Source organism: Ipomoea triloba, chromosome 2, assembly GCF_003576645.1.
Source record: "Ipomoea triloba cultivar NCNSP0323 chromosome 2, ASM357664v1".
Classification (NCBI taxonomy): domain Eukaryota; kingdom Viridiplantae; phylum Streptophyta; class Magnoliopsida; order Solanales; family Convolvulaceae; genus Ipomoea; species Ipomoea triloba.
Genome location: NC_044917.1, coordinates 21,660,635 through 21,674,899, shown reverse-complemented (window position 1 = coordinate 21,674,899; position 14,265 = coordinate 21,660,635). Strand labels below are relative to the sequence as shown.

General features: G+C 32.6%; 11 non-coding genes across 11 annotated transcripts; all 11 read right to left on the bottom strand.

Annotated features, from left to right (window-relative positions):
* Positions 1-347: 347 nt before the first annotated feature.
* Positions 348-421, bottom strand: TRNAV-AAC. Its single transcript has one exon. It is a non-coding gene; the product is annotated as a tRNA-Val (tRNA).
* A 1,406-nt stretch (positions 422-1,827) lies between these two features.
* TRNAV-AAC lies at positions 1,828-1,901 on the bottom strand. The gene has a single exon. It is a non-coding gene; the product is annotated as a tRNA-Val (tRNA).
* A 1,101-nt stretch (positions 1,902-3,002) lies between these two features.
* Positions 3,003-3,076, bottom strand: TRNAV-AAC. Its single transcript has one exon. It is a non-coding gene; the product is annotated as a tRNA-Val (tRNA).
* A 2,128-nt stretch (positions 3,077-5,204) lies between these two features.
* TRNAV-AAC lies at positions 5,205-5,278 on the bottom strand. Its single transcript has one exon. It is a non-coding gene; the product is annotated as a tRNA-Val (tRNA).
* A 1,017-nt stretch (positions 5,279-6,295) lies between these two features.
* TRNAV-AAC lies at positions 6,296-6,369 on the bottom strand. The gene has a single exon. It is a non-coding gene; the product is annotated as a tRNA-Val (tRNA).
* Positions 6,370-7,387: 1,018 nt separating this feature from the next.
* Positions 7,388-7,461, bottom strand: TRNAV-AAC. The gene has a single exon. It is a non-coding gene; the product is annotated as a tRNA-Val (tRNA).
* Positions 7,462-8,537: 1,076 nt separating this feature from the next.
* Positions 8,538-8,611, bottom strand: TRNAV-AAC. The gene has a single exon. It is a non-coding gene; the product is annotated as a tRNA-Val (tRNA).
* Positions 8,612-9,623: 1,012 nt separating this feature from the next.
* TRNAV-AAC lies at positions 9,624-9,697 on the bottom strand. The gene has a single exon. It is a non-coding gene; the product is annotated as a tRNA-Val (tRNA).
* Positions 9,698-10,710: 1,013 nt separating this feature from the next.
* Positions 10,711-10,784, bottom strand: TRNAV-AAC. Its single transcript has one exon. It is a non-coding gene; the product is annotated as a tRNA-Val (tRNA).
* A 1,013-nt stretch (positions 10,785-11,797) lies between these two features.
* TRNAV-AAC lies at positions 11,798-11,871 on the bottom strand. Its single transcript has one exon. It is a non-coding gene; the product is annotated as a tRNA-Val (tRNA).
* A 2,123-nt stretch (positions 11,872-13,994) lies between these two features.
* On the bottom strand, positions 13,995-14,068 carry TRNAV-AAC. The gene has a single exon. It is a non-coding gene; the product is annotated as a tRNA-Val (tRNA).
* Positions 14,069-14,265: the final 197 nt, after the last annotated feature.

Genomic DNA, 14,265 nt, shown 5'->3' with positions numbered 1-14,265 from the left:
GTCCAAGTCTCAAGAGGGGATTGTTGGGCGCGTGGGCTAAGGATCGAGTCAGGCATGCTGCATAGCTGGGCTTGGTGATCAAAGGTTGTTGCAGGTGCTGGGAGGGGGATTGTTTGGCGTCGGCAAGGTTGGCCGAGTTCAGCCCCTGCTCGATTCGAGACGTGGCGCTGTGGCTTACCATGGAGGACCTATCACCAATTGGTTTTAGAAAGGATATGGCAACAAGTTAGCCAAAGAACTCTGTGGTTAAGCGTGCTTGACTTCCGGCAGTCACGGGATGGGTGACCCCCTGGGAAGTAAGCATAGTGCAGCGCTGAGATCCATAAAAAAAACTACTCATTTTGTATTGGCTTCGCCCGGACTTGAACCGAAGACCTTCAGTGTGTTAGACTGACGTGATAACCAACTACACCACGAAACCATCTGTGTTTTTTGGGCAATAACTAATTATTTGTACAATGATCCAAATCGTATGGTGGTCAGAGTAATGCATTACTAGATAAGATGTAAACTGTAATGAACAGTATNGCTGAATGTCATTTTGGGTCACATGCAACGATCCCAAGGAGCATTTAATGATTGTCACCTTTTTGAGGAACAAGAGACACTTTGTCCTCACACAAAAGTGGACAAACGGCTAGAAAGTACTGACATTCTGAAAAAGGAGAAAACAATACCCATTGGATATTACACACTGAACAATAGGTTTTGAATTTCACTTTCCCTCCAACGGATCTGAAATTCCACCTATAAATACCCTTGTCCCATCTCACTTTAAAAGTGGTTGGAACACGCGAAATATTGTCATTCAAGTAAAAATTTTCAGTGTGATATTCATAAGTTTATCAAGTGATATTCAGATTTATTTGAAAGTTCTTGTGTGATTAAGAAGCTGATCAAGGAAGCAAATCACAAGAATTTCAAGTTGGAGAATCATCACAACTTTTCAACCATCTCTACAAGTAAAGTAGAAAGAGGCGGAGTAAACTTGGAGAAAGTTGAAAAACCTACAACAACAAGACTGCCGGGCTTAGTGATCAAAGGAGCTTGTTGTAACGGAGATTGTACTATAAAGGAGTTTATAGTGCAAACCTTCATGTGTTGTGAAGAAGAGTGGAGTAGGCTTAGTTAACAGCCGAACCACTATAAAAACTCTCTCTCTCTCTATCTCTATCTCCTTTTATTTTACGTATTGCATTGCATACACCACTCAAACCTAACATCTTTTACAAGAAAAACCTAAGTGCAAAGTTAAACTAAAATTTGATATAATCTCTCCGCTGCGTTTAACTCTCTTGTTCAAAAAAAAAAAGTTTTTCAAAAACCCTTGAGTCTATTCAACCCCCCCCCCCCTTCTAGACTCATATCGTTACCACCGGGACCAACAAGTGGTATCAGAGCCGAGGTCACGGGTTCGAATCGATGGCGAGGCGAAAGCCGAGTCCAATCCCAGGTGGGATGTGGGCGTAGGTCGTGCCAAGTCCAAGTCTCAAGAGGGGATTGTTGGGCGCGTGGGCTAAGGATCGAGTCAGGCATGCTGCATAGCTGGGCTTGGTGATCAAAGGTTGTTGCAGGTGCTGGGAGGGGGATTGTTTGGCGTCGGCAAGGTTGGCCGAGTTCAGCCCCTGCTCGATTCGAGACGTGGCGCTGTGGCTTACCATGGAGGACCTATCACCAATTGGTTTTAGAAAGGATATGGCAACAAGTTAGCCAAAGAACTCTGTGGTTAAGCGTGCTTGACTTCCGGCAGTCACGGGATGGGTGACCCCCTGGGAAGTAAGCATAGTGCAGCGCTGAGATCCATAAAAAAAACTACTCATTTTGTATTGGCTTCGCCCGGACTTGAACCGAAGACCTTCAGTGTGTTAGACTGACGTGATAACCAACTACACCACGAAACCATCTGTGTTTTTTGGGCAATAACTAATTATTTGTACAATGATCCAAATCGTATGGTGGTCAGAGTAATGCATTACTAGATAAGATGTAATCGTATGGTGGTCAGAGTAATGCATTACTAGATAAGATGTAATCGTATGGTGGTCAGAGTAATGCATTACTAGATAAGATGTAAACTGTAATGAACAGTATTAGAGAAATTAGTTCATTGATTTTCGTAAGTTTAATTTGTACTTTATATCTGCAACTCCTATATTCAAAATGGCTCTAAAAAGGATCAGTCATAAACCATCCTATATCACTTTTAGCATGTGAGAATGGGGGATATATGGTTAAGAAAAGGCAGATAAAAATAAAAATTGATTCAGCCAGTTGAACAGTACAAGATTCAAAAACAGAAAAAATATTGAGTGATACAAACTTTTTCAAGCTATCTGATTAGACGAATCTATATTTGAAACAAATTTTTTGGTGAAGTAATTATCATAAGTACACAGGAAAACTTATTTAGCATTTAGCGTCATACATATTTGAATAATTAATATTAAAATATTAAAAATATATAAATTAATTGCATCAATTATTTTAAATAAATTTTTTTTATCAACCCTTAAATAAAGTAGCACAAGTAAAATCAAATCCCAAATTGAGGCACAAAAACCTTGTTACATAATCGATGGAATCGGTTAGATTTATTGTTAACTGATAATAACCAAAATGTGAGTTATGCAATAGTCAATGAACACTTTTTTTTAGAGTTAATGAAAGCTATGTTCCTCTGACTATAGTGATTTTTTAACAATTAGATGGGAACAGGAGGAAGAAGAAACTCACAATATGAAAAGATAGTTTTAGCCCTTTCTTTGATGACCAAATAACAACAAACATTGGCGAACAAAGAGGAGGAAGAATCCTAGCTGGTGAAAGTACGGTTTTACCCCTTACGTTAAACTTGATATAACAACCAAACTTTGGAAATATTTTGATTGATCAGAATTGACATTTCCACCATTGGAGATTAAATTTTTCTCGTTTGGAAATGGCTTAGCCAGGACTCGAACCGAAGCCCTTTTTAATATGAAAAACAACTACTCGTTTTGTATTGGCTTCGCCCGGACTTGAACCGGAGACCTTCAGTGTGTTAGACTGACGTGATAACCAACTACACCACGAAACCATCTGTGTTTTTTGGGCATTAACTAATTATTTGTACAATGATCCAGATCGTATGGTGGTCAGAGTAATGCATTACTAGATAAGATGTAAACTGTAATGAACAGTATTAGAGAAATTAGTTCATTGATTGTCGTAAGTTTAATTTATACTTTATATCTGCAACTCCTATATTCAAAATGGCTCTAAAATGGATCAGTCATAAACCATCCTATATCACTTTTAGCATGTGAGAATGGGGGATATATGGTTAAGAAAAGGCAGATAAAAATAAAAATCGATTCAGCCAGTTGAACAGTACAAGATTCAAAAACAGAAAAAATATTGAGTGATACAAATTTTTCAAGCTATCTGATTAGACGAATCTATATTTGAAACAAATTTTTTGGTGAAGTAATTTTCATAACTACACAGGAAAACTTATTTAGCATTTAGCGTCATACATATTTGAATAATTAATATTAAAATATTAAAAATATATAAATTAATTGCATCAATTATTTTAAATAAATTTTTTTTATCAACCCTTAAAAAAAGTAGCACAAGTAAAATCAAATCCCAAATTGAGGCACAAAAAAGTAGCACAAGTAAAATCAAATCCCAAATTGAGGCACAAAAACCTTGTTACATAATCGATGGAATCGGTTAGATTTATTGTAAACCTTGTTACATAATCGATGGAATCGGTTAGATTTATTGTTAACTGATAATAACCAAAATGTGAGTTATGCAATAGTCAATGAACACTTTTTTTTTAGAGTTAATCAAAGCTATGTTCCTCTGACTATAGTGATTTTTTAACAATTAGATGGGAACAGGAGGAAGAAGAAACTCAGAATATGAAAAGATAGTTTTAGCCCTTTCTTTGATGACCAAATAACAACAAACATTGGCGAACAAAGAGGAGGAAGAATCCTAGCTGGTGAAAGTACGGTTTTACCCCTTACGTTAAACTTGATATAACAACAAACTTTGGAAATATTTTGATTGATCAGAATTGACATTTCCACCATTGGAGATTAAATTATTTCTCGTTTGGAAATGGCTTAGCCAGGCCTCGAACCGGAGACCTTCAGTGTGTTAGACTGACGTGATAACCAACTACCCCACGAAACCATCTGTGTTTTTTGGGCATTAATTAATTATTTGTACAATGATCCAGATCGTATGGTGGTCAGAGTAATGCATTACTAGATAAGATGTAAACTGTAATGAACAGTATTAGAGAAATTAGTTCATTGAGTTTCGTAAGTTTAATTTATACTTTATATCTGCAACTCCTATATTCAAAATGGCTCTAAAATGGATCAGTCATAAACCATCCTATATCACTTTTAGCATGCGAGAATGGGGGATATATGGTTAAGAAAAGGCAGATAAAAATAAAAATCGATTCAGCCAGTTGAACAGTACAAGATTCAAAAACAGAAAAAATATTGAGTGATACAAATTTTTCAAGCTATCTGATTAGACGAATCTATATTTGAAACAAATTTTTTGGTGAAGTAATTTTCATAACTACACAGGAAAACTTATTTAGCATTTAGCGTCATACATATTTGAATAATTAATATTAAAATATTAAAAATATATAAATTAATTGCATCAATTATTTTAAATAAATTTTTTTTATCAACCCTTAAATAAAGTAGCACAAGTAAAATCAAATCCCAAATTGAGGCACAAAAACCTTGTTACATAATCGATGGAATCGGTTAGATTTATTGTTAACTGATAATAACCAAAATGTGAGTTATGCAATAGTCAATGAACACTTTTTTTTAGAGTTAATCAAAGCTATGTTCCTCTGACTATAGTGATTTTTTAAATGTTAGATGGGAACAGGAGGAAGAAGAAACTCAGAATATGAAAAGATAGTTTTAGCCCTTTCTTTGATGACCAAATAACAATAAACATTGGCGAACGAAGAGGACGAAGAATCCTAGCTGATGAAAGTACAGTTTTACACCTTACGTTAAACTTGAAATAACAACCAAACATTGGAATTATTTTGATTGATCAGAATTGCATTTCTACCATTGGAGATTAAATTATTTCTCGTTTGGAAATGGCTTAGCCCGGACTCGAACCGGAGCCCTTTTTAATATAAAAAAAAACTACTCATTTTGTAATGGCTTCGCCCGGACTTGAACCGGAGACCTTCAGTGTGTTAGACTGACGTGATAACCAACTACCCCACGAAACCATCTGTGTTTTTTGGGCATTAACTAATTATTTGTACAATGATCCAGATCGTATGGTGGTCAGAGTAATGCATTACTAGATAAGATGTAAACTGTAATGAACAGTATTAGAGAAATTAGTTCATTGATTTTCGTAAGTTTAATTTATACTTTATATCTGCAACTCCTATATTCAAAATGGCTCTATAATGGATCAGTCCTAAACCATCCTATATCACTTTTAGCATGTGAGAATGGGGGATATATGGTTAAGAAAAGACAGATAAAAATAAAAATCGATTCAGCCAGTTGAACAGTACAAGATTCAAAAACAGAAAAAATATTGAGTGATACAAATTTTTCAAGCTATCTGATTAGATTAATCTATATTTGAAACAAATTTTTTGGTGAAGTAATTTTCATAACTACACAGGAAAACTTATTTAGCATTTAGCGTCATACATATTTGAATAATTAATATTAAAATATTAAAAATATATAAATTAATTGCATCAATTATTTTAAATAAATTTTTTTTATCAACCCTTAAATAAAGTAGCACAAGTAAAATCAAATCCCAAATTGAGGCACAAAAACCTTGTTACATAATCGATGGAATCGGTTAGATTTATTGTTAACTGATAATAACCAAAATGTGAGTTATGCAATAGTCAATGAACACTTTTTTTTAGAGTTAATCAAAGCTATGTTCCTCTGACTATAGTGATTTTTTAACAATTAGATGGGAACAGGAGGAAGAAGAAACTCAGAATATGAAAAGATAGTTTTAGCCCTTTCTTTGATGACCAAATAACAACAAACATTGGCGAACAAAGAGGAGGAAGAATCCTAGCTGGTGAAAGTACGGTTTTACCCCTTACGTTAAACTTGATATAACAACCAAACTTTGGAAATATTTTGATTGATCAGAATTGACATTTCCACCATTGGAGATTAAATTATTTCTCGTTTGGAAATGGCTTAGCCAGGACTCGAACCGAAGCCCTTTCTAATATGAAAAACAACTACTCGTTTTGTATTGGCTTCGCCCGGACTTGAACCGGAGACCTTCAGTGTGTTAGACTGACGTGATAACAAACTACCCCACGAAACCATCTGTGTTTTTTGGGCATTAACTAATTATTTGTACAATGATCTAGATCGTATGGTGGTCAGAGTAATGCATTACTAGATAAGATGTAAACTGTAATGAACAGTATTAGAGAAATTAGTTCATTGATTTTCGTAAGTTTAATTTATACTTTATATCTGCAACTCCTATATTCAAAATGGCTCTAAAATGGATCAGTCATAAAACATCCTATATCACTTTTAGCATGTGAGAATGGGGGATATATGGTTAAGAAAAGGCAGATAAAAATAAAAATCGATTCAGCCAGTTGAACAGTACAAGATTCAGAAACAGAAAAAATATTGAGTGATACAAATTTTTCAAGCTATCTGATTAGAGGAATCTATATTAGAAACATATTTTTTGGTGAAGTAATTTTCATAACTACACAGGAAAACTTATTTAGCATTTAGCGTCATACATATTTGAATAATTAATATTAAAATATTAAAAATATATAAATTAATTGCATCAATTATTTTAAATAAATTTTTTTTATCAACCCGTAAATAAAGTAGCACAAGTAAAATCAAATCCCAAATTGAGGCACAAAAACCTTGTTACATAATCGATGGACTCGGTTAGATTTATTGTTAACTGATAATAACCAAAATGTGAGTTATGCAATAGTCAATGAACACTTTTTTTTAGACTTAATCAAAGCTATGTTCCTCTGACTATAGTGATTTTTTAAATGTTAGATGGGAACAGGAGGAAGAAGAAACTCAGAATATGAAAAGATAGTTTTAGCCCTTTCTTTGATGACCAAATAACAATAAACATTGGCGAACGAAGAGGACGAAGAATCCTAGCTGATGAAAGTACAGTTTTACACCTTACGTTAAACTTGAAATAACAACAAAACATTGGAATTATTTTGATTGATCAGAATTGCATTTCTACCATTGGAGATTAAATTATTTCTCGTTTGGAAATGGCTTAGCCCGGACTCGAACCGGAGCCCTTTTTTAATATAAAAAAAAAACTACTCGTTTTGTAATGGCTTCGCCCGGACTTGAACCGGAGACCTTCAGTGTGTTGGACTGACGTGATAACCAACTACACCACGAAACCATCTATGTTTTTTGGGCATTTACTAATTATTTGTACAATGATCCAGATCGTATGGAGGTCAGAGTAATGCATTACTAGATAAGATGTAAACTGTAATGAACAGTATTAGAGAAATTAGTTCATTGCTTTTCGTAAGTTTAATTTATACTTTATATCTGCAACTCCTATATTCAAAATGGCTCTAAAATGGATCAGTCATAAAACATCCTATATCACTTTTAGCATGTGAGAATGGGGGATATATGGTTAAGAAAAGGCAGATAAAAATAAAAATCGATTCAGCCAGTTGAACAGTACAAGATTCAGAAACAGAAAAAATATTGAGTGATACAAATTTTTCAAGCTATCTGATTAGAGGAATCTATATTAGAAACATATTTTTTGGTGAAGTAATTTTCATAACTACACAGGAAAACTTATTTAGCATTTAGCGTCATACATATTTGAATAATTAATATTAAAATAGTGAAAATATATGAATTACATTTCAAAAAATATATATATATATATATATATATATATATATATATATATATATATAAATTAATTGCATCAATTATTTTAAATAAATTTTTTTATATACCCGTAAATAAAGTAGCACAAGGAAAATCAAATCCCAAATTGAGGCACAAAAAACCTTGTTACATAATCGATGGACTCGGTTAGATTTCTTGTTAAGTGATAACCAAAATGTGAGTTATGCAATAGTCAATGAACATTTTTTTTTAGAGTTAATCAAAGCTATTTTCCTCTTACTATAGTGATTTTTCACAATTAGATGGGAACAGGAGGAAGAAGAAACTCAGAATATGAAAAGATAGTTTTAGCCCTTTCTTTGATGACCAAATAACAACAAACATTGGCGAAAGAAGAGGAGGAAGAATCCTAGCTGATGAAAGTACGGTTTTACCCCTTACGTTAAACTTGAAATAACAACCAAACATTGGAATTATTTTGATTGATCAGAATTGCATTTCTACCATTGGAGATTAAATTATTTCTCGTTTGGAAATGGCTTAGCCCGGACTCGAACCGGAGCCCTTTTTAATATAAAAAAAAAACTACTCATTTTGTAATGGCTTCGCCCGGACTTGAACCGGAGACCTTCAGTGTGTTAGACTGACGTGATAACCAACTACACCACGAAACCATCTGTGTTTTTTGGGCATTAACTAATTATTTGTACAATGATCCAGATCGTATGGAGGTCAGAGTAATGCATTACTAGATAAGATGTAAACTGTAATGAACAGTATTAGAGAAATTAGTTCATTGCTTTTCGTAAGTTTAATTTATACTTTATATCTGCAACTCCTATATTCAAAATGGCTCTAAAATGGATCAGTCCTAAACCATCCTATATCACTTTTAGCATGTGAGAATGGGGGATATATGGTTAAGAAAAGGCAGATAAAAATAAAAATCGATTCAGCCAGTTGAACAGTACAAGATTCAGAAACAGAAAAAATATTGAGTGATACAAATTTTTCAAGCTATCTGATTAGAGGAATCTATATTTGAAACAAATTTTTTGGTGAAGTAATTTTCATAACTACACAGGAAAACTTATTTAGCATTTAGCGTCATACATATTTGAATAATTAATATTAAAATATTAAAAATATATAAATTAATTGCATCAATTATTTTAAATAAATTTTTTTTATCAACCCGTAAATAAAGTAGCACAAGTAAAATCAAATCCCAAATTGAGGCACAAAAACCTTGTTACATAATCGATGGACTCGGTTAGATTTCTTGTTAACTGATAACCAAAATGTGAGTTATGCAATAGTCAATGAACATTTTTTTTTAGAGTTAATCAAAGCTATTTTCCTCTTACTATAGTGATTTTTCACAATTAGATGGGAACAGGAGGAAGAAGAAACTCAGAATATGAAAAGATAGTTTTAGCCCTTTCTTTGATGACCAAATAACAACAAACATTGGCGAAAGAAGAGGAGGAAGAATCCTAGCTGATGAAAGTACGGTTTTACCCCTTACGTTAAACTTGAAATAACAACCAAACATTGGAATTATTTTGATTGATCAGAATTGCATTTCTACCATTGGAGATTAAATTATTTCTCGTTTGGAAATGGCTTAGCCCGGACTCGAACCGGAGCCCTTTTTAATATAAAAAAAAACTACTCATTTTGTAATGGCTTCGCCCGGACTTGAACCGGAGACCTTCAGTGTGTTAGACTGACGTGATAACCAACTACACCACGAAACCATCTGTGTTTTTTGGGCATTAACTAATTATTTGTACAATGATCCAGATCGTATGGAGGTCAGAGTAATGCATTACTAGATAAGATGTAAACTGTAATCAACAGTATTAGAGAAATTAGTTCATTGATTTTCGTAAGTTTAATTTATACTTTATATCTGCAACTCCTATATTCAAAATGGCTCTAAAATGAATCAGTCCTAAACCATCCTATATCACTTTTAGCATGTGAGAATGGGGGATATATAGTTAAGAAAAGGCAGATAAAAATAAAAATCGATTCAGCCAGTTGAACAGTACAAGATTCAAAAACAGAAAAAATATTGAGTGATACAAATTTTTCAAGCTATCTGATTAGACGAATCTATATTTGAAACAAATTTTTTGGTGAAGTAATTTTAATAACTACACAGGAAAACTTATTTAGCATTTAGCGTCATACATATTTGAATAATTAATATTAAAATATTAAAAATATATAAATTAATTGCATCAATTATTTTAAATAAATTTTTTTTATCAACCCGTAAATAAAGTAGCACAAGGAAAATCAAATCCCAAATTGAGGCACAAAAACCTTGTTACATAATCGATGGACTCGGTTAGATTTATTGTTAACTGAGAACGAAAATGTGAGTTATGAAATAGTCAATGAACATTTTTTTTTAGAGTTAATCAAAGCTATGTTCCTCTGACTATAATGATTTTTTCACAATTAGATGGGAACAGGAGGAAGAAGAAACTCAGAATATGAAAAGATAGTTTTAGCCTTTTCTTTGATGACCAAATAACAACAAACATTGGCGAACAAAGAGGAGGAAGAATCCTAGCTGGTGAAAGTATGGTTTTACCCCTTACGTTAAACTTGAAATAACAACCAAACATTGGAATTATTTTGATTGATCAGAATTGCATTTCTACCATTGGAGATTAAATTATTTCTCGTTTGGAAATGGCTTAGCCCGGACTCGAACCGGAGCCCTTTTTAATATAAAAAAAAACTACTCGTTTTGTAATGGCTTCGCCCGGACTTGAACCGGAGACCTTCAGTGTGTTAGACTGACGTGATAACCAACTACACCACGAAACCATCTGTGTTTTTTGGGCATTAACTAATTATTTGTACAATGATCCAGATCGTATGGTGGTCAGAGTAATGCATTACTAGATAAGATGTAAACTGTAATCAACAGTATTAGAGAAATTAGTTCATTGATTTTCGTAAGTTTAATTTATACTTTATATCTGCAACTCCTATATTCAAAATGGCTCTAAAATGAATCAGTCCTAAACCATCCTATATCACTTTTAGCATGTGAGAATGGGGGATATATAGTTAAGAAAAGGCAGATAAAAATAAAAATCGATTCAGCCAGTTGAACAGTACAAGATTCAAAAACAGAAAAAATATTGAGTGATACAAATTTTTCAAGCTATCTGATTAGAGGAATCTATATTTGAAACAAATTTTTTGGTGAAGTAATTTTCATAACTACACAGGAAAACTTATTTAGCATTTAGCGTCATACATATTTGAATAATTAATATTAAAATATTAAAAATATATAAATTAATTGCATCAATTATTTTAAATAAATTTTTTTTATCAACCCGTAAATAAAGTAGCACAAGTAAAATCAAATCCCAAATTGAGGCACAAAAACCTTGTTACATAATCGATGGACTCGGTTAGATTTATTGTTAACTGAGAACGAAAATGTGAGTTATGAAATAGTCAATGAACATTTTTTTTTAGAGTTAATCAAAGCTATGTTCCTCTGACTATAATGATTTTTTCACAATTAGATGGGAACAGGAGGAAGAAGAAACTCAGAATATGAAAAGATAGTTTTAGCCTTTTCTTTGATGACCAAATAACAACAAACATTGGCGAACAAAGAGGAGGAAGAATCCTAGCTGGTGAAAGTATGGTTTTACCCCTTACGTTAAACTTGAAATAACAACCAAACATTGGAATTATTTTGATTGATCAGAATTGCATTTCTACCATTGGAGATTAAATTATTTCTCGTTTGGAAATGGCTTAGCCCGGACTCGAACCGGAGCCCTTTTTAATATAAAAAAAAACTACTCGTTTTGTAATGGCTTCGCTTGGACTTGAACCGGAGACCTTCAGTGTGTTAGACTAACGTGATAACCAACTACACTACGAAACCATCTATGTTTTTTGGGCATTAACTAATTATTTGTACAATGATCCAGATCGTATGGAGGTCAGAGTAATGCATTACTAGATAAGATGTAAACTGTAATCAACAGTATTAGAGAAATTAGTTCATTGATTTTCGTAAGTTTAATTTATACTTTATATCTGCAACTCCTATATTCAAAATGGCTCTAAAATGAATCAGTCCTAAACCATCCTATATCACTTTTAGCATGTGAGAATGGGGGATATATGGTTAAGAAAAGGCAGATAAAAATAAAAATCGATTCAGCCAGTTGAACAGTACAAGATTCAAAAACAGAAAAAATATTGAGTTATACAAAATTTTCAAGCTATCTGATTAGACGAATCTATATTTAAAATATATTTTTTGGTGAAGTAATTTTAATAACTACACAAGAAAACTTATTTAGCATTTAGCGTCATACATATTTGAATAATTAATATTAAAATATTAAAAATTTATAAATTACATTTCAAAAAAAAAAAATATATATATATATATATGTATAAATTAATTGCATTAATTATTTTAAATAAATTTTTTTTATATACCCGTAAATAAAGTAGCACAAGGAAAATCAAATCCCAAATTGAGGCACAAAAACCTTGTTACATAATCGATGGACTCGGTTAGATTTATTGTTAACTGAGAACGAAAATGTGAGTTATGAAATAGTCAATGAACATTTTTTTTTAGAGTTAATCAAAGCTATGTTCCTCTGACTATAATGATTTTTTCACAATTAGATGGGAACAGGAGGAAGAAGAAACTCAGAATATGAAAAGATAGTTTTAGCCCTTTCTTTGATGACCAAATAACAATAAACATTGGCGAACGAAGAGGACGAAGAATCCTAGCTGATGAAAGTACAGTTTTACACCTTACGTTAAACTTGAAATAACAACCAAACATTGGAATTATTTTGATTGATCGAGATTGCATTTCTACCATTGGAGATTAAATTATTTCTCGTTTGGAAATGGCTTAGCCCGGACTGAAAAAAAACTACTCGTTTTGTAATTGCTTCGCCTGGACTTGAATCGGAGACCTTCAGTGTGTTAGACTAACATGATAACCAACTACACTACGAAACCATCTGTGTTTTTTGGGCATTAACTAATTATTTGTACAATGATCCAGATCGTATGGAGGTCAGAGTAATGCATTACTAGATAAGATGTAAACTGTAATGACCAGTATTAGAGAAATCAGTTCATTTCTTTTCGTAAGTTTAATTTATACTTTATATCTGCAACTCCTATATTCAAAATGGCTCTATAATGGATCAGTCCTAAACCATCCTATATCACTTTTAGCATGTGAGAATGGGGGATATATGGTTAAGAAAAGGCAGATAAAAATAAAAATCGATTCAGCCAGTTGAACAGTACAAGATTCAGAAACAGAAAAATATTGAGTGATACAAATTTTTCAAGCTATCTGATTAGAGGAATCTATATTTGAAACAAATTTTTTGGTGAAGTAATTTTCATAACTACACAGGAAAACTTATTTAGCATTTAGCGTCATACATATTTGAATAATTAATATTAAAATATTAAAAATATATAAATTAATTGCATCAATTATTTTAAATAAATTTTTTTATCAACCCGTAAATAAAGTAGCACAAGTAAAATCAAATCCCAAATTGAGGCACAAAAACCTTGTTACATAATCGATGGACTCGGTTAGATTTATTGTTAACTGATAATAACCAAAATGTGAGTTATGCAATAGTCAATGAACACTTTTTTTAGAGTTAATCAAAGCTATGTTCCTCTGACTATAGTGATTTTTTAAATGTTAGACGGGAACAGGAGGAAGAAGAAACTCAGAATATGAAAAGATAGTTTTAGCCCTTTCTTTGATGACCAAATAACAATAAACATTGGCGAACGAAGAGGACGAAGAATCCTAGCTGATGAAAGTACAGTTTTACACCTTACGTTAAACTTGAAATAACAACCAAACATTGGAATTATTTTGATTGATCAGAATTGCATTTCTACCATTGGAGATTAAATTATTTCTCGTTTGGAAATGGCTTAGCCCGGACTCGAACCGGAGCCCTTTTTAATATAAAAAAAAAACTACTCGTTTTGTAATGGCTTCGCCTGGACTTGAACCGGAGACCTTCAGTGTGTTAGACTAACGTGATAACCAACTACACTACGAAACCATCTGTGTTTTTTGGGCATTAACTAATTATTTGTACAATGATCCAGATCGTATGGAGGTCAGAGTAATGCATTACTAGATAAGATGTAAACTGTAATGAACAGTATTAGAGAAATTAGTTCATTGATTTTCGTAAGTTTAATTTATACTTTATATCTGCAACTCCTATATTCAAAATGGCTCTAAAATGGATCAGTC